At 37.4% G+C, this 16,619-nt stretch overlaps 1 protein-coding gene across 7 annotated transcripts in view; it reads left to right on the top strand.

Annotated features, from left to right (window-relative positions):
• The window catches only part of LOC128665909 (3-galactosyl-N-acetylglucosaminide 4-alpha-L-fucosyltransferase FUT3-like), a 139,777-nt gene that overhangs the window by 84,260 nt on the left and 38,898 nt on the right, over positions 1-16,619 (top strand). For 2 of the 7 annotated variants that reach the window (XM_053720163.1, XM_053720161.1), the window contains exon 2: positions 1,503-1,615. The exons of 3 other annotated variants lie outside the window; for them this stretch is intronic. The gene's annotated coding sequence lies outside the window, so the exon portion shown is untranslated. The remainder of the gene's footprint in view (positions 1-1,502; positions 1,616-16,619) is intronic. 2 more of the 7 variants (XM_053720165.1, XM_053720164.1) reach the window with 2 other exon arrangements.

Genomic DNA, 16,619 nt, shown 5'->3' with positions numbered 1-16,619 from the left:
TTTAACTGGGTTTAAGTGTTTTTAACCCTTTCAGGCTACTTCTGTGTGAATGTTTGTTCCTAGTTGCTATAATAAAGTATTCAAGTATGAATGTTATGGAACATTTTAAACAAATAGAGTAATCTCACAGCTATATGAACATTTGGAGTTAAAGAAATATATATTTTTTTGTGGCATTCTTTTCTAAATAATCCTAAGTGTATCTCTTTGTACAATTAGTATTTCTAGTTGTTTAGTACTTCTATTATTTAATTTGCTTCCTTCTCTTGTTATCCTTTCCTGAAAGGTTTATCTAGGAAAGCTCAGGAGCAGCAAAGAACCTAGGTTCTAGCTTCTGATTGGTGGCTGCATATATATACCGATTATCATTGGCTCAACCATGTGTTCAGTTAGAAACCAGTAGTGCATTGCTGCTCCTTCAACAAAGCATACCAAGATAACGAAGAAAGATGGATAATAGGAGTAAGATAGAAAGTTGCTTAAAATTGCATGCTCTATCAGAATAACAAAAAAAAAAAAATTGGGTTTCATATCCCTTTAATATACTTTTTACCTCTGTTATTACCTTGTATCTAAGCCTCTGCATAATTCCCCCTTATTGCAGTTCTTTTAACAGACTTGAATTTTAGCCAATCAGTGCTCACTCCTAGGTAGTTTCGCAATTTCATGTTATCTATATGGTACACATGAACTAGCGTTGTCTGGTTATACAAAACTGTCAAAATGCAATGAGATAAGAGGCAGAGCTCAAGGGGTTAGAAATTAACATATAAGCCTACCTAGGTTTAGCTTTCAACAAGGAATACCAAGAGAACAAAGCAAATTTGATGATAAAAAAAAAATTGGAAAGTTGTTTAAAATTGCATGCCCTATCTAAATCATGAAAGTTTAATTTTGACCAGGCTAGTAGGCTGTCCCTTCAACCAACAACTTATAAAGGCGCAGTGGGAGAGCTACTACTTTTTCCTATTGAAAGTGTAGGGCACACTATAAAAGAATCAATTGCATTAAAATGCTTTGGTGAAAAGGATATAAAATCCAAAATTTGTATTTTATCATTTACTTCTAGTATCAATTTGTATTCATTCTCTTGTGATCGTTTGTTGAAAAGCAGGGACATATGCTTAGGTGCCTACCCATTTCTGTAGCACAAATGAATGTTATTCATTTGCAAAAACAATAGATGGCAGCACTATCTCCTGCCATGTAGTGCTCAGATGCCTACCTAGGTATCTCTTTAACACAGAATATGATGGGAATGTAGCACATTTGATATTAGAAATAAATTGGAAACTTTTTTTAAATGGTATGCTCTGTCTGAATTACAAAAGAAACTGTTTGAGCTTCATATCCCTTTAAACATTCTAACTAACAAGCTGTAAAACCTGATTGTGTGAAACTAAGCTCTAAATACCACATTGCGCATTATGAGCTGCTCTCCACTCCTAATCTAGGCCAATATTTGTGTCATGATGGTAACTTCATTTGTATCTGCTTGCTAGGTCAGAAGAGACCAATTACATTCTAAAACATCCTAAAAACACAACTGCACATCTTGACCGTCCTGCTGCAGGAGTTTGTCTACTGGATGGTGAGGGAGCCTGTGAATTCATTTGTAAGAGTATATTTCCTTACTTTATTTGCTTCTCCTCTTTGTTGCTTTGTAATTGATTGTAGATTATAACTTTGTCCACACACAACATGCCTGTGATTCATAATAGCAGATTCAGGCAGAGTTAGAAATTATACCAGATCCAGAACTCAATCTCAGATGACTATCTGTTGCCTCTTGAAAGTCTATCACCCTAAGCCCAGATTTGGTTGGCTTTTCCATAAATACATTCCCAATGCTCATGGGAAAATAGTAATTTCCCTAGAGAATAATTCTTAAAGAATTATTAACCTTTGGCAGCTGCTTTCCTTGCCTTATGACAAATCCCTCCATGGTTATGGACTTTTCATTTGTTATTAAAGAAGCTTTTTTAACCTTTAAACAAGTGTGATATCTTAAGTAATTCTGTAGAGCACAGCTGGCAACCTAACTACCCGCAAGTGACCAGGGGAAGCAGTAGGTTAGGGGCATAAATAAAATTAAATGGCCCTGCTGCTCCTGTCAGACCCCACGTCCTTCAACTTGTCAAGTTATATGACCATATCAGATACAAATCATGGTCCTGACTCCCCTGACAAATATACTCCAACATTAGATCCAATGAGTTGAGTTTCTACATTTTTAGATTTAATTCCCTGGACAGACATTTGAAATACCAGACATTCCAGTTAAAGGGATATGAAACACAACATGTACGTTTCTTGATTCAGATAGAAAAAATAATTTTTTAAAAAAGTTTCCAATTTACTTCTTTTATCAAATGTGCTTCATTCTCATGTTATTCTTTGTTAAATAGATATCCAGATAGTGCACATGTCTGAAGCGCTACATGACAGGAAATAGTGCTGCCCTCTAGTGTTCTTGCCAATGTATAACATTGTTACAAAACTGCTGCTATATAGTGCTACAGACACGTGCATGCTCCGGAACTTACCTTCCTGCTTATTAACAAAGGATAACAAGAAAATGAAGAAAATGTGTTAATAGAAATACATTTGAAATATGTTTAAAAATGTTTGTTCTATCTGAATCATGAGTTTTATGTCCCTTTAAAAAATGGACAATGAGAACAACAGTAACTACAGGAATCAATTGCAGAGGCAGTAAATTATAATTATATATCTATACATGCCTACTTGAAGGTGTTTACAATATATTTTCATACTTTTATATACTGTTTTATAGTTTTAAGACAAGTGTGTTATTAATATTTTAAATTTATATAGTTTGGGAGCGCTTGAAGAGCTTAAAGGAAGATATGGAGATTGATATTTTATATATATGTAATTTATTTAAAACATAGATTAGAAAACATAATCCCAAACTATATAAATTTAAAGGTATATGTTTAGTGATTTGGTAATCATAGGGAAGATTGCCTGTGAGGGAGCATAAGGATAACAACTTGGCGCTTATCTTAAATTAACCCATATACTCAATTTATTAATATTTTAAACATGTATTTTACTTCTCTTATCCAACAGCCACAACAGGAAGACATCTAAGCTTTCAGATTATATGGTAAAGATGCAGTGAAAACATTTCTGAAACCCTTAGTAAGATTACGGTGCTGTAACTAAGTGTGATGTTTCTTTATTTTAAAGAGTTCCATAAACTGTGAAAGCCATGAATATGATTTTTTTCAAAAATATCTTATTCTTTACAATCCTGCAACTGATATTTTCATTTATTTTGTTCTCTCTATTTTATTATAATAACAAATACAAAAAACACAATATAAAGTAGACAATAAAACAACAATAACTTCTTCACAACTGGAGTCATCTTTGATACAAGATAAGCCTCTTATTATTCTCCTTTGGACATTGCCCTATCGGTTGCAGATCCCACTCAATCAGAGCCCTCATCCCTTTGATGCAGCTGGTTGTTTCTACACAGTTGACCACAATTTATACACAGAAGCTGATGCTGTTATTCTGCATCACAGAGATGTATGTAGCTCTAGTGAACAACTGCCCAAAATGCATAGACCCTCAAAACAATATTGGATTTGGTTCAATTTAGAGTTTTCATATCACAGTCCAAATCTGGCATTAATGGATAACCTCATCAACCTCACCATGACCTAACAGTCAGACTCTGATATCTTCACTCCTTATGGATGGCTGGAGAAGCATGACTCACATGAAAATTTTACAATTCCTTTAAAGACTAAACTTGTGCTCTGGGCAGTAAGTAATTGCAATCCAAACTACCAGAGGACAAAATACTATTTGGAGCTTAAGAAATACATTACAATAGATATGTATGGTGATGGCAGAATGTTGCTCCCTAGAAGAAATTCTACAAAGATTCTTTCTACGTACAAGTTCTATCTGGCTTTTAAAAACAGTAATTATTATTATCGGTTATTTGTAGAGCGCCAACAGATTCTGCAGCGCTATAAACAAAGGGGGAGTACAAAACAAAACAATTATAGGGTAGAGGGCCCTGCCAAGAGTTGCACTTTTGTAGTCAGCTCTTAAGAAGGTGATCTATCATGAAGACTATATCACTGAAAAACTATTGTATAATTCACTTAGCTCAGGAATTGTGCCAGTGGTAATGGGATCCCTCATGCCAGCTATGAAGTTTTCTACCCCCAGATTAATTTATACATGTAGATGATTTTCACAGTCCTAAGGAACTGGCTTCTTTTCTTCTGAAGTTGAACAAGGACGATAAAAGATACCAACAATATTTCAACTGGAGGTTTCAATTCAAGCCAGTAGGAAATACTAGTTTTGTAATCCATTACTGTAAAGTATCTAAAGCATTGAAAGAGACCTCTGTGAATAGAACTATTCCAGTATTGACAAAAGGTTCAAGTAATGTAATCACCAATGTGATGCTTTTTATTGTTACATTGGTCCCCATATTAATAATCATCAATTTCAGCAAACTAGCAATTTCAATAACATTTTTTAAAATTTGATTATATTTTGGTCAGTGATTAAAATTAATTTCACAAAACAAAATTATAAAACCTTAGGATATGTAATTTCAAGAAAATCTAGTACTCTTCTTGAGTGCACTTAATAAAGTATGTATTAAAGGAGATAATCAGAATGCGTAAAATCACTGCTAGTTTAAAATATAAATGTATTAAAATACAAATGAGATAGTGAGGATTTCTATCATCTTTCCATACCTTACGACAACAATTAGATAGAAGACTTGGATATACTGTATATTACAGCTAAACAGCAATGATCTTAATATTACAAAGTTTGATATATACACAGTCTCAGAGAGCCGAGTAAGATTGCAAAAACCATGAACAGAGGCCTTATCTACATTGATACTACACCCTCCCCCCTTAACTGGGGTTAACATTTAAAATACCATATTTACAACTCTCCGTTGCCTAGAACATGGAGGTCAATACCGCACTCATACAAAACCTTCTGACTGAGCTTGAGGAGAATATGTGCTGAAGATAAAAAAACCTTATACAGTTGGTGCATTGTACGCACGTGGAAGAACCCAAGCTGGATCCTGCAATGGTAACAGAAGTAACCACAGCAGAGCGATGTAGGAGACATGTAGACACACAGAGAGGAGGGGAAGACCTTAATACCAAACCGGACTATATCTTTGAGTACTCCATGCCCATTGTCACGACACCTGTTTGCGAGGATGTGGCTGCCCCCCAGGGGGTAAGAGAAATGCAAAACATGGAGGCAGAGTCAGAATACATAAAGCTTTAAACAGATATACACTCCATTCAGGCGAGAAAGACTCTCCCACAATTAAAAATGGAGCAGTACAGTTGGATCTCCTCTGAATGTAACGTCCCAATCATTTCACAGATATTTCAAGGGATCATCATTGAACTCTTGCCGGAGCTTAGTAATAATAGAGGGGATGAGTATCTACGTGATTTACAAGCTTCCAGGCTGCTTCATGATGAAGATCCAGATCCTCCTTATTATCACACTGAATGTACACATCAGCAGACATTATCAGTGGCAGTGGACACATTACCTACAAGATGGTTACTAGCTAGACATGGCATAGGTTGAACATCTAATGAGCAGCAGAAAATAACAGCATCCCCTGAAACTGTTTTTTTTTTATCATTAATGCCAATAGCTTCACTACCACCACAATAGTAAATTCATAAATTACATTTGGAAAACTTATCCACAAGAACTTCCTACTTAATACCTGGTGGGACATTGATGTTCATTATAGCATTAGCACAGTCTAGTACTTTTACAATAAAGTTGTTCATATATGTATGTATGTTTAATAGCTCAGGCTGTTTGAGTTGAGTCCCTTTGAACGTGTACCCACTATATTTGTCAGTTATAAGTGATTGGTGCTGCCAAGATCACACAATAACATAAATTGGTAAGAATCCAGCATACTAAAAGCAATAGTAATAATCTAACCTCTTGCATAAGCGCAGGTCAATATAGACGTATCAGAAGCATTCTTGATCTTGCTATTATGTGTATCATATTATAACATATCTGCTCAATCTACATTAGGTTAATCCTAATCTGGTGATGATGTAATCAAAGCACCAACATACTCCAATTTGGCTAATTTTGTACACCAACATTTACACCTGAAAGATAGTTATACAAACCGGAGAATGTTCCTGGCATTGTGCCTTACGTTTACTAGTAACATGCCTGACGTAATTGGAAAATGTACATTAACCAAAACCGACTGGACAAGTACCTGGGGCTTTTTTATTTTCATTGCATTTTCCTGAGTAATGATCTAAACCTCTTGCCACATTACAAACTGCCACATAAACTCTATTTACCCTACATGTGTATATTCAGAGGTGTCTACCTCGATGTCACATTACAGTGGTTTACAACTATGAGGCTTTAGCAATTCCTCTAGTCTAATTCTGATTCCAGATATACCACACCCAATTTTAACATATATCTATTGTTATCCTGGCTTACACACTAGTTCCTGGTGATTTAAGACAGGTCCTGAAACCCCTTCAATTAAAATTGTCCAGAACCCAGCAAAGGATAGGTATTGGGTAAGAAGCTCAGAAATCACCTGTAGTTAGTCGGCTCATGCGATCTATGATGCACTAGATTATGCTCACTTGACATAAGTCTTTGTTGAAACTGCCTGATTGTGAGACATTCTCAGAAAAATCGACACAAGAGGTGATCGACAAGCTTGATATCTCCTATCTCTATACTCATACAATAGTAACTAAGCCATGAAGACAGCAATGACAGATTATCAGGGGGTGCCTTTGATTATATGCTGGGTTGCTACTAGATTTATTTTGCTCTACTTGGTGCAATTTAACTAGGGGTTTTGCTCACTGTGTAAATGAGCTAATTATGGATGTTGTAAGATAAACTGTATCTTTTAGAATTGTAGTGTGTTGCTAGTTGCAAACGCCAAGAGATACAAATTATAACCTGGCAATATGCTTCAAGCGTTTTGCTAAGAGTGAACTCACAGGAAATGCTGCTAGACAAATATGATTCTATTCAGACAAACAAGTGTGCAAGTCTGATAAATTCACAGGGGGAAATATGGATAGCTAGATCAAAAATAGAGTTCTTTAGCATAAGATTAATTGTTAATATACAGACTGAGTAAGTACGGTTGATAATATGAACTAGAAACAACTTGAGAGAATCTGATTAGCAGAGTTATACTTGCGGTAGCCTGTGCTTGGCTTTCCCTTGCAGCATGGAACGCTGTAATGGCGGAGTGAGACTGGAGTTCTTCCTGAGAGCTGAGTGGCTAGTTGCAGTACTGGTCAGGCTGAGAGATTGTTCTGTAGCTTCCGGAAGGAAGGTGAGTTGAAGTCCTAGCGAAGCAGGTGAATGAATCAGCTGCAGCTGGAGATGTGAGAAAATCCTCTGTAATACTATGGTGGAGCTGCACTTTAGGAGAGAGACTGACAGGCAATCTATGAAATGGATTCAGATGGCTGTGCAGATTAAGTGTCTTTAGTAGAAAGCAGCAATTAGTTAGAAAGTTCCTTTTTGAGGGTTAAATTCAAATAAGCAAAAGTTCAATATCACTCAGTTTGAGATGATAGCAGGAGTGACTTGATTTCTGTGAAGTATTCCAATCAGAACAAACAAAATAATCAAGCAAAGTAGATCTCAGGAAGTGAGGTTTTATAGGCAGGTGAAAAGGTGGAAGTGGAATGTCTTAAAGGGACATTACAGATCCCCCCCCTCAAAGCATCCGCTCCGAGGATGCAGGCTTAGCAGGATAACGCCTATGGAAAGCATCCAAGAGACGGGTAGCATGAACATGAGACCTTGGTACCCAGGAATCCTCCTCAGGACCGTAGCCCTTCCAACGGATGAGGTACTCCAAATGACCACGGTACATACGGGAGTCGAGTATAGAATCCAACTCAAATTCGTCATGGTCATCCAAGTGAATGGGCGGAGGTGGTTCTTTCGGCCTGCCCCTAAAGGTGCTGGATGTATATGGTTTCAGCAAAGACACATGAAACGTGGGATGCACCTTGTATCTAGGTGGCAGTTGTAGGGTCACAGAGGTTGGATTGAGTATCTTCTTTATAGGAAAGGGGCCAATGTATTGGTTAGCCAACTTCCTTGAAGGAACAGATAATTTCAGATATTTCGTGGATAGCCATACCAAATCACCTAATTTGTAATTCGGACTATCTCTGTGTCTTAAATCGTAGTAATGTTTCTGCGAGGCTTTGGCAACCTGTAGATGTTCCTTTAGTAAGATAAGAGAGTCCTGGAGATTGATGAGATATGAAGTGGCTGCTGGTGAAGTAGAACCTATACGCGAAAGTGGAATGCTTTGTGGGTGGTAACCATAGGTAGCATAGAATGGACTGACTTTAGTCGAGGCTGATATTGAGTTGTATGAATATTCAGCTAGAGGGAGAAGAGAGTACCAATTGTCTTGCAAATGTGTTATATAGCAACGAAGATACTGTTCTAAAATCCCGTTAATTCGTTCGGTTAAACCATTAGCCTGAGGATGGTAAGAAGTTGTTAATCTAGGTCGTATACGTAGAACTGAACATAAAGCTTTCCAAAAATGTGAAGTGAACTGAGTCCCTCGGTCTGTTATGATGGATTGAGGGATTCCATGGAGACGTACTATATGTTTTATGAATGCGTCTGCGGTGTCAGTTGCAGATGGCAAAGACGGTAGGGGAACAAAATGTGCTAATTTTGTGAGATGGTCGACCACCACCATAATGGTGTTATGGTTTTGAGATACTGGCAATTCCACTATAAAATCCATTGAAATTATTGTCCAAGGAATATCCGGAATTGGTAAAGGTGTGAGTAGTCCAATGGGCTTTAGTTTCTGAGTTTTATTTCTAGCACAGACTGTACATGATACTATGTACTGTTGAATGGCATCTGCCATCTTAGGCCACCAAAAATATCTCTGAATTGCTTCCTTAGTCTTATATATACCTTGGTGTCCAGAAAGGGGGTTATCATGGAATTGTTGCAAGATATAAGTCCTAAGTAGTGTAGGTATATAGAGCTTGTCATGGTAAGTATAAAGTCCTGTTTTGTCTTTTTGTAGTTGTGGGATGTCTGGTATGTCATCAGTTTGAAGAGCTTTGAGGATATCGTTTTCAAATGGTGTGAGGTTACCTATAATTTTGTCTGGAGGTATGAGACACATGTTATGTTCTGTCTTTTGATTTTGTTCATATACACGTGAAAGAGCATCAGCTCTAGAATTTAAAGGTCCTGGTCTGTATGTTATTACAAAGTTAAACCTGTCAAGGAATAATGCCCAACGGACCTGTCGTGACGAGAGGGTTCTACTCTGACGTAAATATTGAAGATTTTTATGATCAGTGTATATTGTGAATGGTCTGTTAGTACCTTCTAAGATATGTCTCCAGACTTCTAAAGCAGTCTTAATGGCCAACAGTTCCTTGTCGCCAATCGTATAATTTAGTTCTGCAGGTTGCAAAACTCTTGAATAGTAGGCAACTGGATGAAGCGTAGTATCTGTACTAGTTCTTTGGGAAAGGATTGCTCCTATGCCAATGTCTGATGCATCTGTTTCTACTATAAATTCACAAGTATGATCAGGGATTGACAAGATGGGTGCTGATGAAAATTTCTCTTTCAAGAGTTTAAAAGATGCATCGGCTTCTGTTGACCAAAAGAACTTTGTATTAGTTTTTGTTAGATTGGTCAGAGGTTTCACAATAGCTGAGAAGTTGAATATAAATTTGCGATAAAAGTTGGCAAAACCCAAAAAGCGTTGCACAGCTCTCACTGTTTTAGGTTGTGGCCAATCTTTTATTGCAGATAATTTTTCTGGATCCATTTGAATCCTATCTGGTGTGATGATATACCCAAGAAACTTTATCTCATGCACGTGGAATAAACACTTCTCTAATTTAGCGAACAATCTATGTTCGCGTAAACGTGTCAACACCCACCTAACATGTTTTATGTGTTCAGATGTTGTTCTGGAGTAAATCAGTATATCGTCTAAGTATATTATTACGCATATATCAATGAGATCTTTAAATATTTCATTTATGAAATATTGGAAAGTACCTGGGGCATTGCACAGGCCAAAGAGCATGACTCTGTATTCAAATAGCCCGTAGCGGGTTCTGAATGCAGTCTTCCACTCATCCCCATCTTTAATCCTGATCAAATTATACGCCCCCTTGAGGTCTAATTTAGTAAATATAGACGCACCGTTAAGGCGCTCAAGGAGTTCAGGGATGAGTGGAAGTGGATACCGGTTTTTAATGGTTACTGCATTCAGAGCTCTATAATCTATAATTGGCCTTAATGTTTGATCTTTGTTCTTTACAAAAAATATACCCGCTGCTGCGGGAGATACAGAAGGTACTATAAAGCCTTTTCTAAGGTTTTCATCTAGGTAGTTTCTGAGATATTGTAGCTCTTGTTGTGATAGTGGGTATATTTTACCAAAGGGGGCAGCTGAACCTGGAACTAAATCAATCGGACAGTCGAAAGTCCTATGGGGTGGTAAGGTCTCAGCCTCTTTGATATCGAACACATCAGATAAATCCTGGTACTCAGGAGGTATGGTAGTCTGTAGTGTAGCTATAGTCTGTTGTGGGAAGCATGTGTTTTTACAGAACTCAGAAGTGAAATGTATGTTACATTTTTCCCAGTTGATACTAGGATTGTGTTTTACCAACCAGGGTAAACCTAAGATGACTGTGTGAATGGCTGTGGGTATGATGTCAAAGCTTTGAAATTCAACATGACCCTCTTCTGTCTGTAACAATAGTGGGATGGTGTGGTGTGTTACCGGTCCTTTCTGGATTAAAGATCCATCTATTACCTTAATAAAAAGAGGGTTTTGCTTTGAAATTATAGGTATTTTATTTTTTCTGACAAAGGAAGCATCCATAAAACAACCATATGCGCCAGAGTCAATAACAGCTTCAGTCTTGAACTGATGTTGATCCCACTGCAAAGATAAAAAAACGGTAAGTGCATGAGTCTGTTTCTGCAGGGATACAGTATAGATATGGGATGGCTTACCCTTCTTAGTACGTTGTAGAATGGGACAAGTACCCACTGTATGATCTTTACTAGCGCAATAAAGACATAGGTTAGAGGTGCGTCTCCTTGCTTTTTCCTCTGGTGTGAGGGGAGCCTTGATAATGCCAATCTCCATGGGGACACTTACTGGTGTGTTTCTGTCGATATAGGTAGCAGTTGGTCTTTTAAATGAGGAGTCAGAAGTCAGTCTCTCAGTGCGGCGTTCCCTTAGCCTGCGGTCTAAGGTGATTGCCAGCTTAATAAGTCCTGTTAGGGTCTCAGGCATCTCTACTCTGGAGATTTCATCTTTTAAGATGTCATTGAGCCCAAGCCTGAATTGATTTCTTAATGTGATGTCGTTCCACAATGTATCTGTGGCCCACATCTGGTATTCTGTGACATAATCCTCAACAGGACGTTTTCCCTGTCTGAGAGATCTAAGTTTGGTTTCTGCATTTATTTGTGTGTTGGCATCTTCATAAAGTGATGCCATTAAGGAAAAAAATGCATCAAGTGAATTCAAAATCTCATCACTGGATTCAAAAAAACGGTTAGCCCAGGTCCTGGGTTCCCCTGTTAAGTATGAAATAACAGTACACACCTTTATTTTTTCTGTATGATAAGTGCGGGGTTTCATAGAAAAAAGCAGCAAACAAGAATTTTTGAAGTCTCTGAAATCTGACCTCTTTCCTGAAAAGACTGCAGGAGGGTTAATGTGTGGTTCAGGAGGGTCTAGATTTCTAGGAGTTATTATTTCCTTATAAACATTTTTTAAAGCAGTGTTCTCAGCTTGTAAGTCTGTGAGCGCTCTTGCCAAATAATCAACTTTTTGGTTTAAGGTTTCAAACTCTGTTTTTATGGCTTGGGAGTCCATATTTATATTTAAGGCTTGATTATTATGTAAGATAAACTGTATCTTTTAGAATTGTAGTGTGTTGCTAGTTGCAAACGCCAAGAGATACAAATTATAACCTGGCAATATGCTTCAAGCGTTTTGCTAAGAGTGAACTCACAGGAAATGCTGCTAGACAAATATGATTCTATTCAGACAAACAAGTGTGCAAGTCTGATAAATTCACAGGGGGAAATATGGATAGCTAGATCAAAAATAGAGTTCTTTAGCATAAGATTAATTGTTAATATACAGACTGAGTAAGTACGGTTGATAATATGAACTAGAAACAACTTGAGAGAATCTGATTAGCAGAGTTATACTTGCGGTAGCCTGTGCTTGGCTTTCCCTTGCAGCATGGAACGCTGTAATGGCGGAGTGAGACTGGAGTTCTTCCTGAGAGCTGAGTGGCTAGTTGCAGTACTGGTCAGGCTGAGAGATTGTTCTGTAGCTTCCGGAAGGAAGGTGAGTTGAAGTCCTAGCGAAGCAGGTGAATGAATCAGCTGCAGCTGGAGATGTGAGAAAATCCTCTGTAATACTGTGGTGGAGCTGCACTTTAGGAGAGAGACTGACAGGCAATCTATGAAATGGATTCAGATGGCTGTGCAGATTAAGTGTCTTTAGTAGAAAGCAGCAATTAGTTAGAAAGTTCCTTTTTGAGGGTTAAATTCAAATAAGCAAAAGTTCAATATCACTCAGTTTGAGATGATAGCAGGAGTGACTTGATTTCTGTGAAGTATTCCAATCAGAACAAACAAAATAATCAAGCAAAGTAGATCTCAGGAAGTGAGGTTTTATAGGCAGGTGAAAAGGTGGAAGTGGAATGTCTTAAAGGGACATTACAGATGTGAATCTCTGCGACCTATAGGACTATTTCAGCTTGGTTTTTTTAACGTATTGATATACTATATACTTTGCCGAACCCTTATATTTGGCTGTTCTGTCTTATCTTTAAGTATTCACTCTTAAAGGTTTGATATTTGTACATTGCTCTTATACTTCAGCATTTACAGCTGCCTTGTGAATTACAGTATATGTAACCATAAAATGTATTGTCTGTACATCAAAGTAAGCTCCTCGTATCACATAGATCTGTATGTGTTATTGGGATCTATATAACAAGCAATAGATATTATACCATAAGAGCTAATCAATGCACGCACTAACCTAATGCTACATAACATAACCCTCACAATGCTCTCTCTACCCTCCAAAACTAGTTTATGCAAGTAGATCGAGAACTATTCAATATTTTATACTTTTTTCATTAGCTATTTACTGGTTATATGCACCACAATATTTTATCTTCATATTTTCATATGGTCCAAGAACAAATATTTATACCATTAATTTTGAGTAGTTCTTATTCACTGGATCTGAATAATCCTTTAGGTACCTGAGAGGAATGGAAATTAAGGAAAATGAGCTTTATGTTGCAGAATATTCATCTATTATTTTACATAAGCGCAGGTCAATATAAACGTATCAGAAGCATTCTTGATCTTGCTATTATGTGTGTCATATTATAACATATCTGCTCAATCTACATTAGGTTAATCCTAATCTGGTGATGACGTAATCAAAGCGCCGAAATACTCCAGTTTGGCTAATTTTCTACACCAACATTCACACCTGAAAGACAGTTATTCCTACCGGAAAATGTTCCTGGTATTGTGCCTTACGTTTGCTAGTAACTTGCCTGAAGTAATTGGAAGATGTACATTAACCAAAACCGACTGGACAAGTATATGGGGCTTTTTTATTTTCATTGCATTTTCCTGAGTAATGATCTAAACCTATTGCCACATTACTAACTGTCACATAAACTCTATTTACCCTACATGTGTATATTCAATATATTATACTTTTTTCATTAGCTATTTACTGGGTATATGCACCACAATATTGTATCTTCATATTTTCATATGGTCTAAGAACAGCTGTTATACCATTAATTTTCCTCTATGAGTAGTTCTTATTCACTGGATCTGAATGATCCTCTAGGTACCTGAGAGGAATGGAAATTAAGGAAACGGAGGTTTCATTTTACTGTGTTCAGTTTATATGTTATTGTATTGGCTGAAGAGAGACCGTTATTATCATTGTTGTGAATATGGGCTTAACTAATTTAATCTCTCACATAATAGACTTCTAATGGGACATGCATTAAAATTCATGTTGGATATTGCTCAAGCTCTAAGCCAGGTTGCACTATGGCAAGGGTGCCTTAAGCTAATAGTGTGAAAGTAATGGAGTTCACCATGTAGTTTTGTCCTTTAATTACAACCCCATTTTCGAAAAAGTTGGGACAGTATGGAAAATCCAAAACAACAAACAGAAAGAGTCATTTCAAATTTCAATTCACCCTGTACTATATTGAAAACACATTATTAACACATTATTTGATGTTTTACTTTGTGAATTTAATGTATTTTTGAAAATATACACTCATTTAAAATCTGATTACTGAAACACAGTCCAAAAAAGTTAGGACAGTTAAAATAAGAAGGTAATGTGAAACAGGTTAGGCAATGGTGTAATCACGATATATAAGTAGCCTGCAAAAAAGGCCTAGTCCTTCAAGAGCAAGAATGGGTCAGGCCTCATAATCTGCCAACAGATGCTTAAGGGATTAATACAACACTTTGAAAAAAACATTCCCTAAAGACAAATTGTTAGGATTTTGGACATTTCACCTTCTACAGTGCACAATATAATTAAAAGATTCAAGGAATCCGGTCAAATCTCTGTGCATAAAGGGCAAGGCCAAAAACCACTTCTAAATATGTGTGGTCTCCGATCCCTCAGACGTCACTGTCTCAAAAACCATCACTAGTCTGCAATGGATATCCTGACATGGGCTTGGGAATACTTTGGTAAACCTTTGTCAGTCAACACCATTCACCTCTGCATCCACAGATGTAAATTAAGGCTTTACTATGCAAAGCAGAAGCCGTACATCAACACTGTCCAGAAGTGCCACCAACTTCTCTGTGCTCGAACTCATCTAAGATGGACAGTGGCACAGTGGAAGCGTGTTTTATGGTCCAACAAGTCAACATTTCAAATAGTTTGGAAAAAAAAAACCAGCTGTCATGTTCTCCGGGCAAAAGAGGGAAAGGATTACCCAAGCTGTTATAAGTGTCAAGTCCAAAAGCCAGTGCCTGTCATGGTATGGGGAGGGGGTATCAGTGCCCATGGTATGGGTAACTTGCATATCTGTGAGTGCACCATTAATGGAGAAAGATATTTATACATCTTTGAGCAACATATGCTGCCATCCAGATGTCATCTTTTACAAGATACCAAACCACATACTGCCTGGATTACAAGCACATGGTTGCTTAAGCAGAGAGTGCAGGTGCTAGCATTACCTGCCTAAAGTCCTGACCTGTCTCTGATTTAGAAAGTGTGGCACATTATGAAGTGCAAATAAGGCAACAAAGACCCTGTACGGTTGCACAGTTGAAGACAGAATGGAAAATTCTGCTTGCTAAACTTAACCAACTGGTGTCTTCATTGCCCGAATGCTTAACAAGTGTTATTAAAAGAAAATGGGATTTTACACAGTGGTAAATAGTCAACTGTCCCAAATATTTTGGGAATGTGTTGCAGTCATCAGAATTGAAATGATTGTACATTTTCAAAAATACATTACATTCACATTTAAAACATCTAATAATGTGTTTTCAATATAATACAGGGTGAATTTAATTTTCTAATGACTCTTTCTGTTTGTTTCTGTTTTGCATTTTCCATACTGTCCAAACTTTTTCTGAATTGGGGTGGTAATTATAGGACAAAACTACATGGTGAACTCCATAACTTTCGCACCATTAGCTTAAGGGACCCTTGCCATAGTGCAACCTGGCTTAGAGCTTGATCAATATTCAACATTAATTTTAATGCATGTCCCATTAGAAGAATAACATCCTAACTAAAAAAAACCTAAGCTCCCCATTGCCCTGAAAAGGGCATTTGGATGGGCATTGCCCTTAAAGGGGCATTTAGCACTTTTTCAAGTGCCCAAACCCTAATCTAAAAATAAAACCCACCCAATAAACCCTTAAAAAAACCTAACACTAACCCTCAAAGATACACTTACAGTTTTGAAGACAGGACATCCATCCTCAATGAAACCGGGAGAAGTCTTCATCCAAGCGGCAAGAAGTCCTCAAAGAAGCCGGGAGAAGTCTTCATCCAAGCTAGCAGAAGTGGTCCTCCAGATGGACAGAAGTCTTCATCCAGATGGCTTCTTCTATCTTCATCCATCTGGCGGCAGAGCGGGTCCATCTTCAAGACATCTGGCGCGAAGCATCCTCTTCTTACGAAGACTCTTCTGGAATGAAGGTTCCTTTAAGTGATATCCTCCAAGATGGCGTCCATTGAATTCCAATTGGCTGATAGAATTATATCAGCCAATTGGAATTAAAGGTGAAAAAAACCTATTGGCTGATGCAATCAGCCAATAGTATTGAGCTCACATTCTATTGGCTGATTTGAACAGCCAATAGCATGCAAGATCAATCCTATTGACTGATTGGATAAGCAAATAGGATTGAAGCTCAATCCTATTGGCTGATTGCATCAGCCAATAGGATTTTTTCACTTT

Source organism: Bombina bombina, chromosome 7 (assembly GCF_027579735.1).
Source record: "Bombina bombina isolate aBomBom1 chromosome 7, aBomBom1.pri, whole genome shotgun sequence".
NCBI classification, from domain to species: Eukaryota; Metazoa; Chordata; class Amphibia; order Anura; family Bombinatoridae; genus Bombina; species Bombina bombina.
Note: the sequence above shows the minus strand (reverse complement) of the source record. Positions and strands in the feature narration are given on the sequence as shown.